The sequence below is a fragment of the Mirounga angustirostris genome, unplaced genomic scaffold (genome assembly GCF_029215605.1).
Source record: "Mirounga angustirostris isolate CCGP_5_RB_7025 unplaced genomic scaffold, mMirAng1.0.hap1 SCAF_8, whole genome shotgun sequence".
In the NCBI taxonomy this organism is placed as follows: Eukaryota; Metazoa; Chordata; class Mammalia; order Carnivora; family Phocidae; genus Mirounga; species Mirounga angustirostris.
Genome location: NW_026991716.1, coordinates 12,895,960 through 12,910,313, shown reverse-complemented (window position 1 = coordinate 12,910,313; position 14,354 = coordinate 12,895,960). Strand labels below are relative to the sequence as shown.

At 42.4% G+C, this 14,354-nt stretch overlaps 1 long non-coding RNA gene across 2 annotated transcripts in view; it reads right to left on the bottom strand.

Moving 5' to 3' along the window:
- LOC123836879 (uncharacterized) overlaps positions 1-14,354 on the bottom strand; it is a 47,941-nt gene that overhangs the window by 19,330 nt on the left and 14,257 nt on the right. Inside the window, exons 1-2 of one of the 2 annotated variants that reach the window (XR_010413412.1) lie at positions 3,267-3,394; positions 2,431-2,525 (exon numbers count right to left, since the gene is read on the bottom strand). The exons of the other annotated variant lie outside the window; for it this stretch is intronic. This is a non-coding gene — a long non-coding RNA (uncharacterized LOC123836879). Of the gene's footprint in view, positions 1-2,430; positions 2,526-3,266; positions 3,395-14,354 lie in introns of those variants that run through there. 2 annotated transcript variants of the gene reach the window in all.

Sequence of the window (14,354 nt, the reverse complement as noted above, 5' to 3'; positions counted from 1 at the left end):
GGGTCCGGTATGGCCCACAAGAAAAATGGCCATATACACCAAGATTAACTGTAAAGAAAAAAAATACTGGAAGGAAATAGAGCAAAAGGTTTTCTTTCCTATGGAGATAGCAGCCTAAATCATTGCTTCCTTTGAGATTTACATAAACCTCATTCAATGCCCGCCCCCACCATCCAGAAGGAAGTCTGAGCTCCTCCCCCCGTCTCCAAGAATTCCGGAGGGCTTGGCTTCTCAAATCTGCTTCTCCCATTTCCTGTCCCCCTTCAGTCTCAGTCCCACGGACATCTCCCCTCCCTCAGTTCTTTTCTTCTCCCTGCCCTTCCCCCGCGCGCCCCCCCACGCCCATTTCTTAAAACACCAAGGCTGTAGGTGTAACAGACTCCACAGAAGGTGTGGGAAATTGTTGAGGGGTGGGGCAGAGAAGGATGCCCATTTCATCACAGCACTTAAAATTCCTCCAGCCACCCCCACGCCAGAGAATTCCTCCCCCGCCCACATCTGCACAGCCCCTGGCCACCACCTGCCACACCACTGCTCAACCCATCCCCCACCCTCATGTGCATCCCCCTGCTCGGCTCACAGCTCCCATCTTCCTCCTCTCCACCCTCGAATCGGAGCAGTTGAACTACCGCTGTGTCTCCCTGCCTCCCTCTACCAGGCCTGGGCGAAGGCCCTGCTTGCATTTCACCCTTGAAGTGTCCTGTCCAGGTATTTTGTGAAACAAAAGGCTATTTACTCCGGAGAGGAATTCAGCCAATCCCCGAGGGTTACAAACAGCCTCAGTACCCTGTGGTTTAAATTAGTATTTTACCTTTACTATAAGTGTTTTCCATACTTTCCCCCCAAGTATGTATTAATTTGAAAAAAATTTTGAGTGAGAGTTCACATAACTATGGCCAGTGGTTCTCAACCAGGGGTGATTTTGTACCCCCGGGAGACATCTGGCAATGTCTGGAGATTTTATTGTCAAAACTGTGGGGTGGGAGTGCCACATGTAGATAGAGACAAGGCTGCTAAACATACTACAATGCACAGGATGGCCCCCCCAAAAAAAGAATTATCTGGCCCACAATGTCAGTGGTGCCAAGATCGAGAAACCCTGCTATGGGCCAATAAGCATCTAAAGAAAGGGACATAGTGACTTTCTCTGCCCCAGTTTAAAGGGACCAGTTAAAAGAAGTCATTCCCTTCACTTTTGACAGAATAACAACTAGGAATTATTGGGAACTTACTTTGCTCCTAACAACCCTGTAAGGCAAGTGGTTATCCAATTATCAAAACTAAACGGAAGGGGATAAATAATTTGCCAAGGTCACACAGTAAGTGTGAGACTAGGATAACCTGAGCCATAGATGTATGTGCGAGGCAGGAGGCAATCTGGCTGACATTCACAGTTTGGTCTAAAACTTGCCATACACAGATACTACTTACATTCCCACCAGATTGCTATGCAAACAGAGAAGGGACTAAAGGGGACGTGAAACTTTGACCATTAAGTTTCACCCCCAAATTGTGAAGGGCAATTTTGTATTTTTTTTTAAGATTTTATTTATTTATTTGACAGAGAGAGACATAGCGAGAGAGGGAACACAAGCAGAAGGAGTGGGAGAGGGAGAAACAGCCTCCCTGCAGGGCAGGGAGCCCGATACAGGGCTCGATTCGGGACTCAATCCCAGGACCCTGGGATCATGACCTGAGCCAAAGGCAGACGCCTAAGGACTGAACCACCCAGGCACCCCGGCAATTTTGTATTTTGTAAACAGAACTTCAAAAGTATGTTTCATTCGGGAAACTTGATTTCTGTCCTTTAAAAGTAATTAATCATGAGTTGATGCACTAATTATATATAGATATAGATCTGTATTTTAATACTTTTAAAGGTACATTTTTAAATTGTGAGGAAGGGGGAAAAGAGGCAGGCCCACACAATTTCACTGGCAAATTCTACCAAATGTTTAAAGAAGAATTAACAGCAATTCTACACAATCTCTAACAGAAAAACAGAAGAGGAGGCAACACATCCCAATCCATTTTATGAAGCTGGTATTACCTTAATACCAAAACTAGACAAAGATAATCCAAAAAATGAAAACTACATGCCAGTATCCCTCATGAGTATAGATGCAAAAAAAATCCTTAGCAAGATATTAGCAAATAGAATTCAGCAATATATGAGAAAAATTATTTACCATGACCAAGTGGGTTTATTTCATGGATAAGAAGCTGGTTCAGTATTTGAAAGTCAATTAATATAACCCACAATATTGACAGAAAAAGTCACATGATCATATTCCATGCAAAAATGCATTTGACAAAATTTAATGTCCATTCATGATTTTTAAAATCTTGAAAATAATAGGAATAGAAAAAAACTTCCTCAACATGAAAAAGAACATCCACAAAAAAGCCTACAGCTAACATTTTACTTACGGGTGAAAGGCTGAATGTTTTCCCCTAATATTAGGAACAAGGCAGGGATGTCTGTTCTCAGCAGTCTTATGCAACATAGTGCTGGAAGTTCTAGCCTATGCAAGAAGGCAAGAAAAAGAAATACAAGGCATACATATCAGAACATAAGAAATAAAACTGTCCTTATTTGCAAATGACAGGATTGTCTCTGTAGGAATCTACCAAAAAAGGAAAAGAAAAGAAATAATAATACAGCAAGGTTGCAGGATATAAAATAAATATACAAAAATCTATTGTATTTCTATATACTAGCAAGGAACATGTGGGCACAAAAAAAATTTTTTAATATAATGTCATTTACATTTACTCATTAGGTATAGATCTAACAAAACATGGACTTGTGTGATAAAAACTAAACAATGCTGATTTTTTTTAAAAAATCAAAGAAGATCTAAATCAGTGGAGAGGCATGGATTGACTCAACATAGTAATGATGCTAATTCTCCCAAAACTGATATATAGGTTTAATGAAATTCTTATTAAAATCTCAGATATTTTTGTAACTATAGATAAGATTATTCTAAAATTTATATGGAAAGGTAAAGGAACTAGAATACTAAAACAATTTTGAAAAAGAATAAAGAGAAAAATCAGTCTACTTGATTTTGAGATATATTATACAGCTATAGTAATCAAAACTGTGCAGAATTGGCAGAGGGATAGACATATAGAGCGTGGAACAGAATAGTGATCCAGAAATAGACTCATGCAAATATACCCTACAGATAGGAAAAATAGTCTTTTTACAAATGGTGCTAGAGAAATTAGACATTAAAAAATATATAAAATTGGGGCACCTGGGTGACTCAGTTGGCTGGGCATCTAACTTTGGCTCAGGTCATGATCTCAGGGTCTTGGAATCGGGCCCCAGATCAGGCTCCCTGCTCCGTGGAGAGCCTACTTCTCCCTCTGCCTGTAGCTCCCCCTGATTGTGTTCTCTCTCTCTCTCTGTCAAATAAATAAATAAAATCTTTAAAATATATATAAAATATATATTTAAAACATATATATATAATAAAATGAAATAAAAATCTCCATCTAATTCTCACACCTTATACAAAACTTAACTCAAAATGTACCATGGTCTTAAATGTTAAATTTAAAGCTATAAACTTTTAGAAAATAATAGGAGAAAATCTTCAGGATCTAGGGCTATACAGAGAGTTCTTAGACTTGATACCAAAAGCATGATTCATAAAAGGAAAAATTGATAAATTGGACTTCATCAAAATTGAAAACTTCTCCTCTATGAAAGACCCTCTTAAGAAATTGAAAAGACAAGTTAGACAGTGGAAAAAAATATTTGCAAATCACATATCTGGTAAAGGACTAGTGTCTAGAATATATAAAGAACACTCAAAACTCAGGAGTAAAAAAACAAATCCAATTACAGCATGGGCAAAAGACATGAAGAGACATATAGACATAAAGAGAATATACAGATGGCAAATAAGCAGAGGAAAAGATGTTCAACATCACTAGCCATTAGGGAAATGCAAATTAAGACCACAGTGAGATACTGCTACTTGTCTACCAGAATAACTAAACTGAAAAATAGTGACAACACTAAATTCTCATGGGGATGTGAAGAAACTGGATCATTCATACATTGCTGGTGGGAATGTAAAATGGTACAGTCAATCTGGAAAATAGTTTGACAGTTTCCTAAAAAACTAAACACACACTTACCATAGACCCAGCAGTTACACTCTTACTCATTTATCCCAGAGAATTGAAGATTTATGTTCACACAAAGACCTGTGCATGAATGTATATAGCAGCTGTATTTGTAATAGCCCCAAACTGGAAGCACCCAGATGTCCTTCAATGGATGAATGGTTAAACAAACTGCGGTATATCACTTCCATGGAATAGTACTCAGCAATGAAATATCAAACTATCTTTTTCAATTATCTAAAAATTAATTAATTAATTAAAAATTATCTTTAAAATTTTCTTTAGGGGCGCCTGGGTGGCTCAGTTGTTAAGCACCTGCCTTTGGCTCAGGTCATGATCCCAGGGTCCTGGGATCCAGCCCCTCATGGGGCTCCCTGCTCTGTAGGAAGCCCCTGTGGGAAGCCTCTCCCACTCCTCCTGCTTGTGTTCCCTCTCTCATTGTCTCTTTCTCTCTGTCAAAAAATAAATTAAAAAAAAAAAATCTTTAAAAATTTCTTTAAATGATTACCTAAAAAAAAATTTAAAATAAAATAGCAAACTATCAATACAGGCAACAACCTGGATGATCTTCAAAGAATATGCTGGGCAACAAAAACCAATCCCAAAAGGTTGCTACTGTATGATTCCATTTCTAAAACATTCTTCAATAAAAAAATTATAGAAATGGAGGACAGATTAGGGGTAAGAGACAGCAGAGAAACAGGTATGGCTAAAAAAAAAGGGCAACATTAGGGATTCTTGATGGAAATGTCCTCTATCCTGACTGTCTAAATGTCAAAATCCTGGCTGTGATATTATACTATAGATTTACAAGGCGCTACCATAGGGGGAAATTAGATAAAAGGTACAGAGGATCTTTCTGTATTCTTTCTTTCTTTTTTTTTTTTTTTAAGATTTTATCTATTTATTTGTCAGAGAGAGAGATCACAAGCAGGGAGAGCAGCAGAGGAAGAGGGAGAAGCACGCTCCCCACTGAGCAGGGAGACCAATGCAGGGCTCGATCCCAGGACCCTGGGATCATGACCTGAGCCGAAGGCAGATGCCCAACTGACTGAGCCACCCAGGTGCCCCTGTATTATTTCTTATGACTGTGTATAAATCTACAATGATCTCAGAATAAAAGTTATTTAGGGGCACCTGGGTGGCTCAGTCGTTAAGCGTCTGCCTTCAGCTCAGGTCATGATCCAGGGTCCTGGGGTCGAGCCCCACATTGGGCTCCCTGCTCTGCGGGAAGCCTGCTTCTCCCTCTCCCACTCCCCCTGCTTGTGTTCCTGCTCTCGCTATCTCTCTGTGAAATAAATAAATAAAATCTTTAAAAAAAAAAGAATAAAAGTTATTTATTTAAATAAACTATGTTATAATTATAGTATTATTATAAAATATATCAATTATATAATGATATTATTTAAATAAGTAAAAATATATGTAGATATAGGAAAAGGTAAACACAATGCAAGCCCAGAATGGGCTAGCTCCTTGATTAAGGCTAATAAATACCCGTTTACAGGAGACACCCCTACAAGGTGATCAGGACACAAGCTGCCCACTGTTCTCAAGAGCAGGCACTCTAATCCATGTAAAATAAACTGTAGACATGGAAATTGTAATGTGAAAAGAGTATGGAAACCAAAGAGGGAGATGTCGTAATGACAAGTGCAAACAGAAAGTGGGGAGTTACCATGGAGTCTAGAAAGAGCTGGAGGGTGAGACAGTAGGTGTTTTTCCAGCACTGACCAGGACAGAACACAGCTAGCCAACACAAACATCCAGTCCACTGGGCAAACATAATCCTTGCTGAAGGAGGACTTTTCACTGGGGCAGTTACCATGTGATGAAAATATACCCTCTAGGAAATCCAATTTCCTTTGCTTGGTTCTGTATTCATCAAGCAACCTTCTGATCTTAATTTGATTTTTGATGGTTTCCTCACTGTAAGAGAAGGAGCTAATGGGGCCCAATCTGCTAAATGATTATATGTTTTCTTCCATTATGACCCTCCCATGGTTTTTTGGCATCGGGTATTTTGTCCTAAACTGTTTTCTTTCTCAGGCATGATAGCCTTTTTCTTCCAACAAGAATATAATCCCCTTGAGCAAAGGAACTGAGTCAACAATCATTTATTAGGCACCTGCTATGTACTTGGAACTGTGCAAGGATCAAAGGCAAATGACAACTGAGACATGATTTGTGCCACCAGGAATTGCTAATTCCCTAGTGGTCCTGTACCAGCAGGGCTGGGAGTCGTGGCCTTATGGCCCAGAATGAGGGTTTCAGAGTCAAACCAATGGTGTTCAAATCCTAGCTCCAACATTTACCATCTGTGTGATCTTAAGCAAGCTACATAACCTCTCTGACCCTCAGTTCCCTCATCTGTACAGTGGGTAAGAGACCTCCCAAGGTGTCAAGGTGGATTAAATGAGTTCACTCAGACAAAGCACTGTACCACAGACACAGTGAGTGTTCATTAAATGGGAATTAATGTTACTCTGACAATCATTCTTACAGTCATGATTTCCAACCCTGTGAGATTACATTTCCCTCCACTGCCCACCTAACTTGTCTGCCCATCCTAGGTTCAATTATTTATCAAGTTCCCCTTTCTGGGCATCTGACAACACCAGGGATTGCAAAGAAGTTCTACAAATCCACCTTGGCTGTCACTTGCCACCAACCAGCATCTGGCTCAAACCCATTGCTCTTCTAGCCACCTTCAGACCAGCTTCTCCTACTTCCTCTTGACCCCAAAATGGGCCAGGCCTGCCTTCACGTTTATCACTTGACCTTGAGAAGGCTTTGGGAAAACCAAGGGACCTATGGCCAGAAAAAAAATTTTTTTTTTAAGATTTTATTTATTTATTTGTCAGAGAGAGAGAGAGCATGAAGGCAGACGCTTAACATTACTGAGCCAGCCAGGCGCCCTGCACAGCAAATTCTAAACAACTCTCAGAGTCCAGGTTTAGCACTATGTTACAGGGCCTGCTTCTCTTTCTCTCTAAAAAACCACACAGTCTCTAGGTTCCATATCATTTGAGTCCCATGGTTTGGGGTGGGGGTGGGTTGTGTTTTGTGTTTAGTTTTTTTTTTAATTAAACTTTATTTATTTGAGAGAGGGAGGGCAGGTGCAGGGAGGAGCAGGGGGACAGGAAGAGAGAGAACCTCAAGCAGACTCCATGCTGAGCACAGAGCCCCAGGCAGGCTCAGTCCCACAACCCTGAGATCACGACCTGAGCCTAAACCAAGAGTTGGACACTTAACTGGCTGAGCCACCCAGGCGCCCTATAGACATTACTCAAAAAAATAGGGGCACCTGGGTAGCTCAGTTGGTTAAGCATCTGCCTTCGGCTCAGGTCATGATTTCATGGTCCTGGGATCGAGGGAGTCTCCTTCTCCCTTTCTCCCCGGCTTGTGCTCTCTCTCTCTCTTGCTATCTCCCTCTCAAATAAATAAATAAAATCTTTTAAAAATTAATTAATTAATTAATTAATTAAATCTTTAGGGGAGCCTGGGTGACTCAGTTGGTTAATCATTCAACTCTAGGTTTAGGCTCAGGTCATGATCTCAGGCTCGTGGGAACAAGCCCCATGACAGGCTCCGCACTCAGGCAGAGTCTGCTTGTCCCTTTCCATCCCCTCTTTCCTTCCCCCTGCTCAAGCTTGCTCACACACATGCTCTCTCTCTAAAATAAATAAATAAATAAAACCTTTTAAAAAATAAAATCTTTAAAAATAAATAAATAAGCAGAAAAATAAAAGCTAAAGGGAAGGAAAGCAACCTATTCAAATCCTCTTTCCTCTCCCCTTCTGGGCCTTTGCCCCAGGATCCCCCAGGAGCTGTTCTTTTTCTCCCCCTTTTGAAGCTCTTTCAGGAATAAATCAGTCAAGGCTTCCTCTAGTTATCAGCCTGGATGGGGAGCAACTAGGCCAGCAGCAAGAAACAGAATCTTCCCCAAAAGTTCAGAGGAAACACGTATACAGAGTTTCATGTCGGGAACATACACGTGTAGAGTTATGTATACTCATACTTTCATTTTTTCATTCTTCCTACTTCCTAGGTTGTTCCTAGCACACAGTTGCCTCCCAAAAACATGACTACACCTTCACCCCTGAGCTTGACCAACAACCCAACAATTTCCTATTTTACAAAAGACAAATAAAAAGGTTTTAAAAAGAGAGAAAAAAAAAAGGGAGAATGAAGAAGAAGGAAAGACAAGAGATAAAGGAAAGAAGGTGAGGAAAGACCAGGACGATCCGTGCAGCAGAGGGAAGGGCCACCGCCTCGCTGCAGAGGGGTCCTCAAAGACAGGCTGTTCATTTTCCCTGCACAGTCTGGTGATCCCCAAATAAGATCAATGGTAGATAACATGGTGCTTTCTCAAAGCACCTTTCTGAGAACACCTCCCACAACGTGTCAAAACAAATGAAATTCCACATCTCTGCTTGTAAATATTTTTCCCCCTGCAATAAATGAAAGCTGTGATTCTACAGATACCTCAGAGCTTAGCATTCTTTATGAGGTGTATAAATAAGACCTACTGTGGGATTGGAGAGTGCCTATCCTGGTAGTATCATTTTTATACTATGGGCAAGTGCACATTTACATAATTCAATTCAACAAATTCTGATTGTATATACATAGTATTGTATAAATATGTATCAATACGTGCAAGAACAAAATGAAGAGAAGCTGGTCAGGATTAGGCAGTGTGTCCCGCCGGTGGCCCCCATCAATGCCTGCCTTGGGACTGGGCTGTCTGACTTTGGGGAACAGATGTTATTTGAGTACCATCACATTATTCACCTAGCGCTCCCCTGTGCCCATCCCTGATCTCACAGTGCAGTGGATAAATAAAACCTGTGCTCATGCATTAAATCAACATGCATTACATGCCACCGAAAATACATATAAGATGCAGGAATTGCATCTTTATTTCCAAACACATTTGTTATGAAAGCATCTTAAAGCTTAAAGAGATTGGGGGAAGTGGCGCCTGGCTGGCTCAGGTGGAGGAGTGTGTGACTCTTGATCTCAGGGTCGTGAGTTCGAGCCCCATGTTGGGTGTAGAGATTACTAAAAAAATAAAGTATCTTTTAAAAGAGAGAGAGAGAGATGGGGTGCCTGGGTGGCTCAGTCATTAAGCGTCTGCCTTCGGCTCAGGTCATGATCCCAGGGTCCTGGGATCAAGCCCCGCATCGGGCTCCTTGCTCAGTGGGAAGCCTCCTTCTCCCTTTCCCACTCCCCCTGCTTGTGTTCCCTCTCTCGCTGTGTCTCTCTCTGTCAAATAAATAAATAAAAACTTTAAAAAATGTATTAAAAAAAGAGAGAGATTGGGGGAACCAGGGAAAGATGTTAGCATTTTTGACGAAGGAGAGAAAGGTTTTTGAGCTGCATCCCTTATTTGAAAACTTAAGCTGAGTGAGTGACCTTTCAGATATTCGCAAATAGCTTTCCAATCTAAACAAATTTTGCAGAGAAAAAGACATAAATTTATCTACTTCTGCATCTACACTGATGGAAAAGTTAAAACTGGTCTAGATGAGTCCGCTCTGGCGGCCAGAACAAAATACCACAGACTGGGGGGCTCAAACAACAGACATATATTTTCTCACAGTTCTGGAGGCTGGATGCCCAACCTCAAGATGTCAGCAGAGTTGGGTTTTGGGGGAGGACTCCTTCTGGTTGGCAGACGATCATCTTCTTGCTCTCCTCACATGGTCTTCATTCTGTGTGCTCACCAGGAGGGAGAGACATCTGGTGTCTCCCTCTTCTTAGGAGGACACCTGTCCTATGGGGTGAGTGCCCCATCCTGATGACCTCATTTAACTGTAATTCCTTCCTTCAAGGCCCCATCTCCAAGTACAGTCCCATTGAGGGTGAGGGCCTCAACACCCAAACTTTGGAGAGACACTGTTCAGTCCATAACATTCTCCTACGTGCTCTGGACTCAAAATATGGACTGTGTTGCATATCCTCTGGAGCTAAAGTCTAGGAACAGATGTGGTTTTACAAGTACTAAAGCTGAGCACTGAAAGCACAGGATAAATTTACTATGTGCATTGTTATTCCAATTGTAGGTTCGTATTCACAATGGCTGTTTTGCTTTGCTTTGCCTCCTTACTCATGACTCTACAGGAACTCTTAACTTCCCAAAATCCTATGTTCCCACATTTGAGACGCTGAGCCCTCTGAGAACAGAGGCCATTTCTTTTCAATCCCCTACAGAGTCTGGCACATACCAGAAGCTTAAAAATGTTTGTTGTGAGAACGAATGACTCCCCTTTCTTGGAGACATGGGGTCAGGAGGAGGGAAGTTCATGAGAAGGGCCTGAGTGGGGGGAGGCAGGCTGAGATGGACCCTTCCCTCCATCTCCCCCAATCTCTCTGAAAGCTAAGAAGAGAACCTTCTAAAATGAGTGGCCATCACAGCCTGAGGAGAAGAGCCATGAAACCCCAAGTCCGTGCTCAGAGCACTTCATGCTCAGAGCATGTTGATACATGAATTGGGATGAAGTACAACCTAATTACCCTTTGGTTCCCCTGGCCATACACCCAAAAGTTGCCAGGCTTCAGGTCAGGGGAGAAGGTAGTTACACCAGAGTTCATGAGGATCAGCCAACAAACATTTCAGGAGTACCTGCTCTTCAGTCTTTCAATAAATATTTATTGATCATATATGTTATGCCAGACACTAGAGTTGGCACTACAGAAACAAAGCATGATTAAGACACTCCTGCCCCCAAGGAACAAGTATGGGGACATCAAGGGATGTGACAGCTGAGCCACCAGACTAGTGTCGGGTTTCTTCTTGTCCCTGACTAAACATTGTGGAATAGCTATGGTCCCCGTGTCTCGAAATAAAGACCTATCACGTGTGTGTTTTTCATTTAAACTTTACTTATTTTTTTAAAGTTATTTATTTAGTTAGTTCAGGAATATCTACACCCAATGAGGAGCTCAGCTCGTGACCCTGAGATCAAGAGTCACATGCTCTTCTGCCTGAGCCAGCCAGGCGCCCCTTATTTGTATTGTATGGCTGTCCATTGATTTGCTTCTGGACAGAGAGGTGTAGGTCTGGACTGTTCTTGCCATGAGCCAGAGGAAAGATTGCACTGGATTTCCGTCTGAGAGGGATATTTTAACATTTCTGGTGATAAGGTTGGAGGTGCCCAGCTCCAAGGTTAGGACGAATGCCCGGGGATAAGGGTCTGCCCCCAGTGAGAGGCAAGGAGGCAGCTGACAGGGAGCACAGATGGAGGATTAGGTACTCAAATGACAGCCTGGCTTGGTGACCTGGCCTCCTGCCAGGGCGAAGCTCTCTGGTGGCTAAACCATCCAGGACCTCCCTCTCCTCCCCTCCCCCCAAGCACCAGAATTACCACCACCCTGCACCCTGTGACATGATGCTGGGCAAGACATTGTGAAACTTCCTTGCCTGTTCTATCGCCAAACTGGCCAGAGTGAAAGTGACTCTGACCTTGGTCTTGCCTTGGAAGTCACCAGGGTAAGGCAGAGAAGCATACAGACACTTCCGTGGAGCCAGCAGCCCCAACATGGGAGACAAGCTTTAAGCACGCAGCAGTGTGCCAGGCATCAGGTTGAACCAAATGAAGTTGCCAATATTGGGTCGTTTTTGCCCATCAAAAGCAGAAATTTCATATGGTTCAACCTAATGTAACACTAGCTAACTCGTGCCCAGCACCCCCTATGTGCCAGGCAAGGCTCTGAGCTCTTTGCACGCAAACTCCCTTCATCCTCATAGCAACCCCAAGAGGTGGGTACTGTTATTCTCCCCACATTATAGAGAGAGCTGAGTAAACACCTGCTAGGAAGTGGCAAGGATTCAAATGCAGGCAACCTGGCCCCAGAATCTACGCTCTCCACCTCTATCCTGACACGCCTCAGAAAGGCACAGAGGAAGAGCCAAGATGCTCAGAAAAGGCTTCCAGAAGGAACTCAACCCCATGAGCCTCGTGCCTTCCGACGCCCACCACTGCGACCAAAGGCCTTCGTTGTGTGTCAAAAGGGTGGTATTACCCTGGCCGGAAGGTCAATTCACTCTGCCCAAACTCACAGGAGCCTCATTTACTAAATGTCTGCTGTGTCAATGTGTGAGGGAGGAGAAAAAGAAGGAATGAACAAAAGCGGAGGGCGAACCGTTTCATCCGCCTAGAGAAAGAACACTGCCAAACTAACTGACATCTTCAGGTGGATGGAGCTGGGGGAGGCCGCGAGCTTTCTGAATGCATTACCTGGTGAACATTCCACAGGACTCCATGTGGAACATAGTGTCATCTTCACTTCATAGAGAGAGGAAAATAGACTGGGAGAGTGGACTGAAGACCATCTGCCCCCAAATTCTGACCACACTCCTTCCACTCCTGCTTCTGCCTCCCAGCCTGCTCAGCACTTTCTCCTGCCCGCAGGTGAATTAAAACTTGGGAAATCCACTTAAAATTTTTCAGCCACTGGAGGAGTACAGGTGTGGCTGGGGAGGAGTGGGAAGAGGTCCCGGGACAGCTTCCAGCTGATAGCTGGGTCCGCTCTTGCCCACAAAGCAGCAGTATGCCCACCACCCAGGAAAGTGTACTTGAGTCGGCGGTCAGGGCACAGCATGCAGGGTCCCTGCCGGAGAAACTAAAAACTGTCATTCTCACACTTTGCCACTTTTTCCAATATTCCTTATCAGCCACCAAAAGCTGCTGCCATTACAACATTACCTCATGATGGGCATATTACAATTTCCTAGATTACATCTTATCTGACATTAGTTACATTTTAGGGTTGTTGCTTACTGGCACTTTAATTTCGTAAGTAGGCTATCTCCAAATCACAGAGGGGGATGAATTCCAGTTCCTTCCATCCATTCTCTGAGCCTCGTTTCCAGAAGCTAACATTTTCTTCCGTGGGCCTGGATTTCAAATTCATACTATCTGTCGGTTCTATAGCCTTCCATCCATTAACTATAGTAAGTAATGATAATGTTCTTTACCTCAACTATTCTCTTCTCTATTTCTGGTGTTTGGCCCGAGAGGAACTAGAGACTGAATCTGATTGCGTAAAATTGTCATCTTCATAGCAAGGAATCCTTTCGTAAGGGACAGGCCATCATCAAGCTCCTAAAGAATTTTTTTTCTTACTGTTATTAATTTTGCTTACAGGGATTAGATGGCATTAAAGAGATACCAAAGGTATAACTCTCTGCAGCATTGCCATATAATTTACAAGTGTAAAGGGGAAAGAACTTGTTCTTACAAAATGTAACAACTTACCCACATTTTCTATCCTCCCACCTATGAGTCAAAGATAGACTTCACATAGAGCCTTGGAGGGGTAGATAAGGCACTTAAAACATTATCTGTTTGACTTCCCTCCATGGCCAGATGGCAAGATTCCGTAGCGTAAGGAGGGAAGGAGGTGGTACTTAACTCAGTTCCTCAGGAAATCCACCCCCTTGGAGTTCGTGGCAAACTATAAAGGCAGAAGAACAAAGGTAAAGAATGGGCAAGTTGAGATTATCTTAAATGATGGGTTTAAAAGTATAATTGTGCTAAGTCTCTTCATAGGGCAAATGATTATTTTCGCCAGGGGAATACGTTCTCTAGAATCATCTTTCCAGTCCTCTGGACTTCCTTGCTGCCATCACTCAATTGGCTCCAAATTTAAGTCCTGTCTGCAGTTGACTGCATAGAAGTTACTGTTCTGTTCTTCATACGTGAAGATTTGTAATTTCCCATGCATTGGGGAAACTAGAGGTCTTTGATGGATATTTTACTGAATGGATTTGCAAATTCTGCTTTGGCCATTTGTCTTTAAATATACATTCTGTCACATGCATTAAACAAAAAAATATATATATACCCACACACATACATTCTGTGTGCTAGCTATCAGGAATAAAGTAATAATAATGGCTAGAATGTGTTTATTATTTAATGTCCTCAAATTTTTGTGGCTGAATTCAGATGAAAGGATCGAATGCTAAACATTACAAAGCAGGGCTAAAAAAAAAAAATAATGAGACAGGATTTATTTATTTATTTACTTACTCATGTATTTTTAGAGAGAGGGTATGCTGGGGGGGGTGGAGGGGGAGGAGCAGAGGGAGAGGGAGAGAGAGAATCTTAAGCAGGCTCTACACCCAGTGCAGAGCCCCATGTCGGGCTTGATCTCACAACCCTGAGATCATGACCTGAGTCGAAATCAAGAGTAGG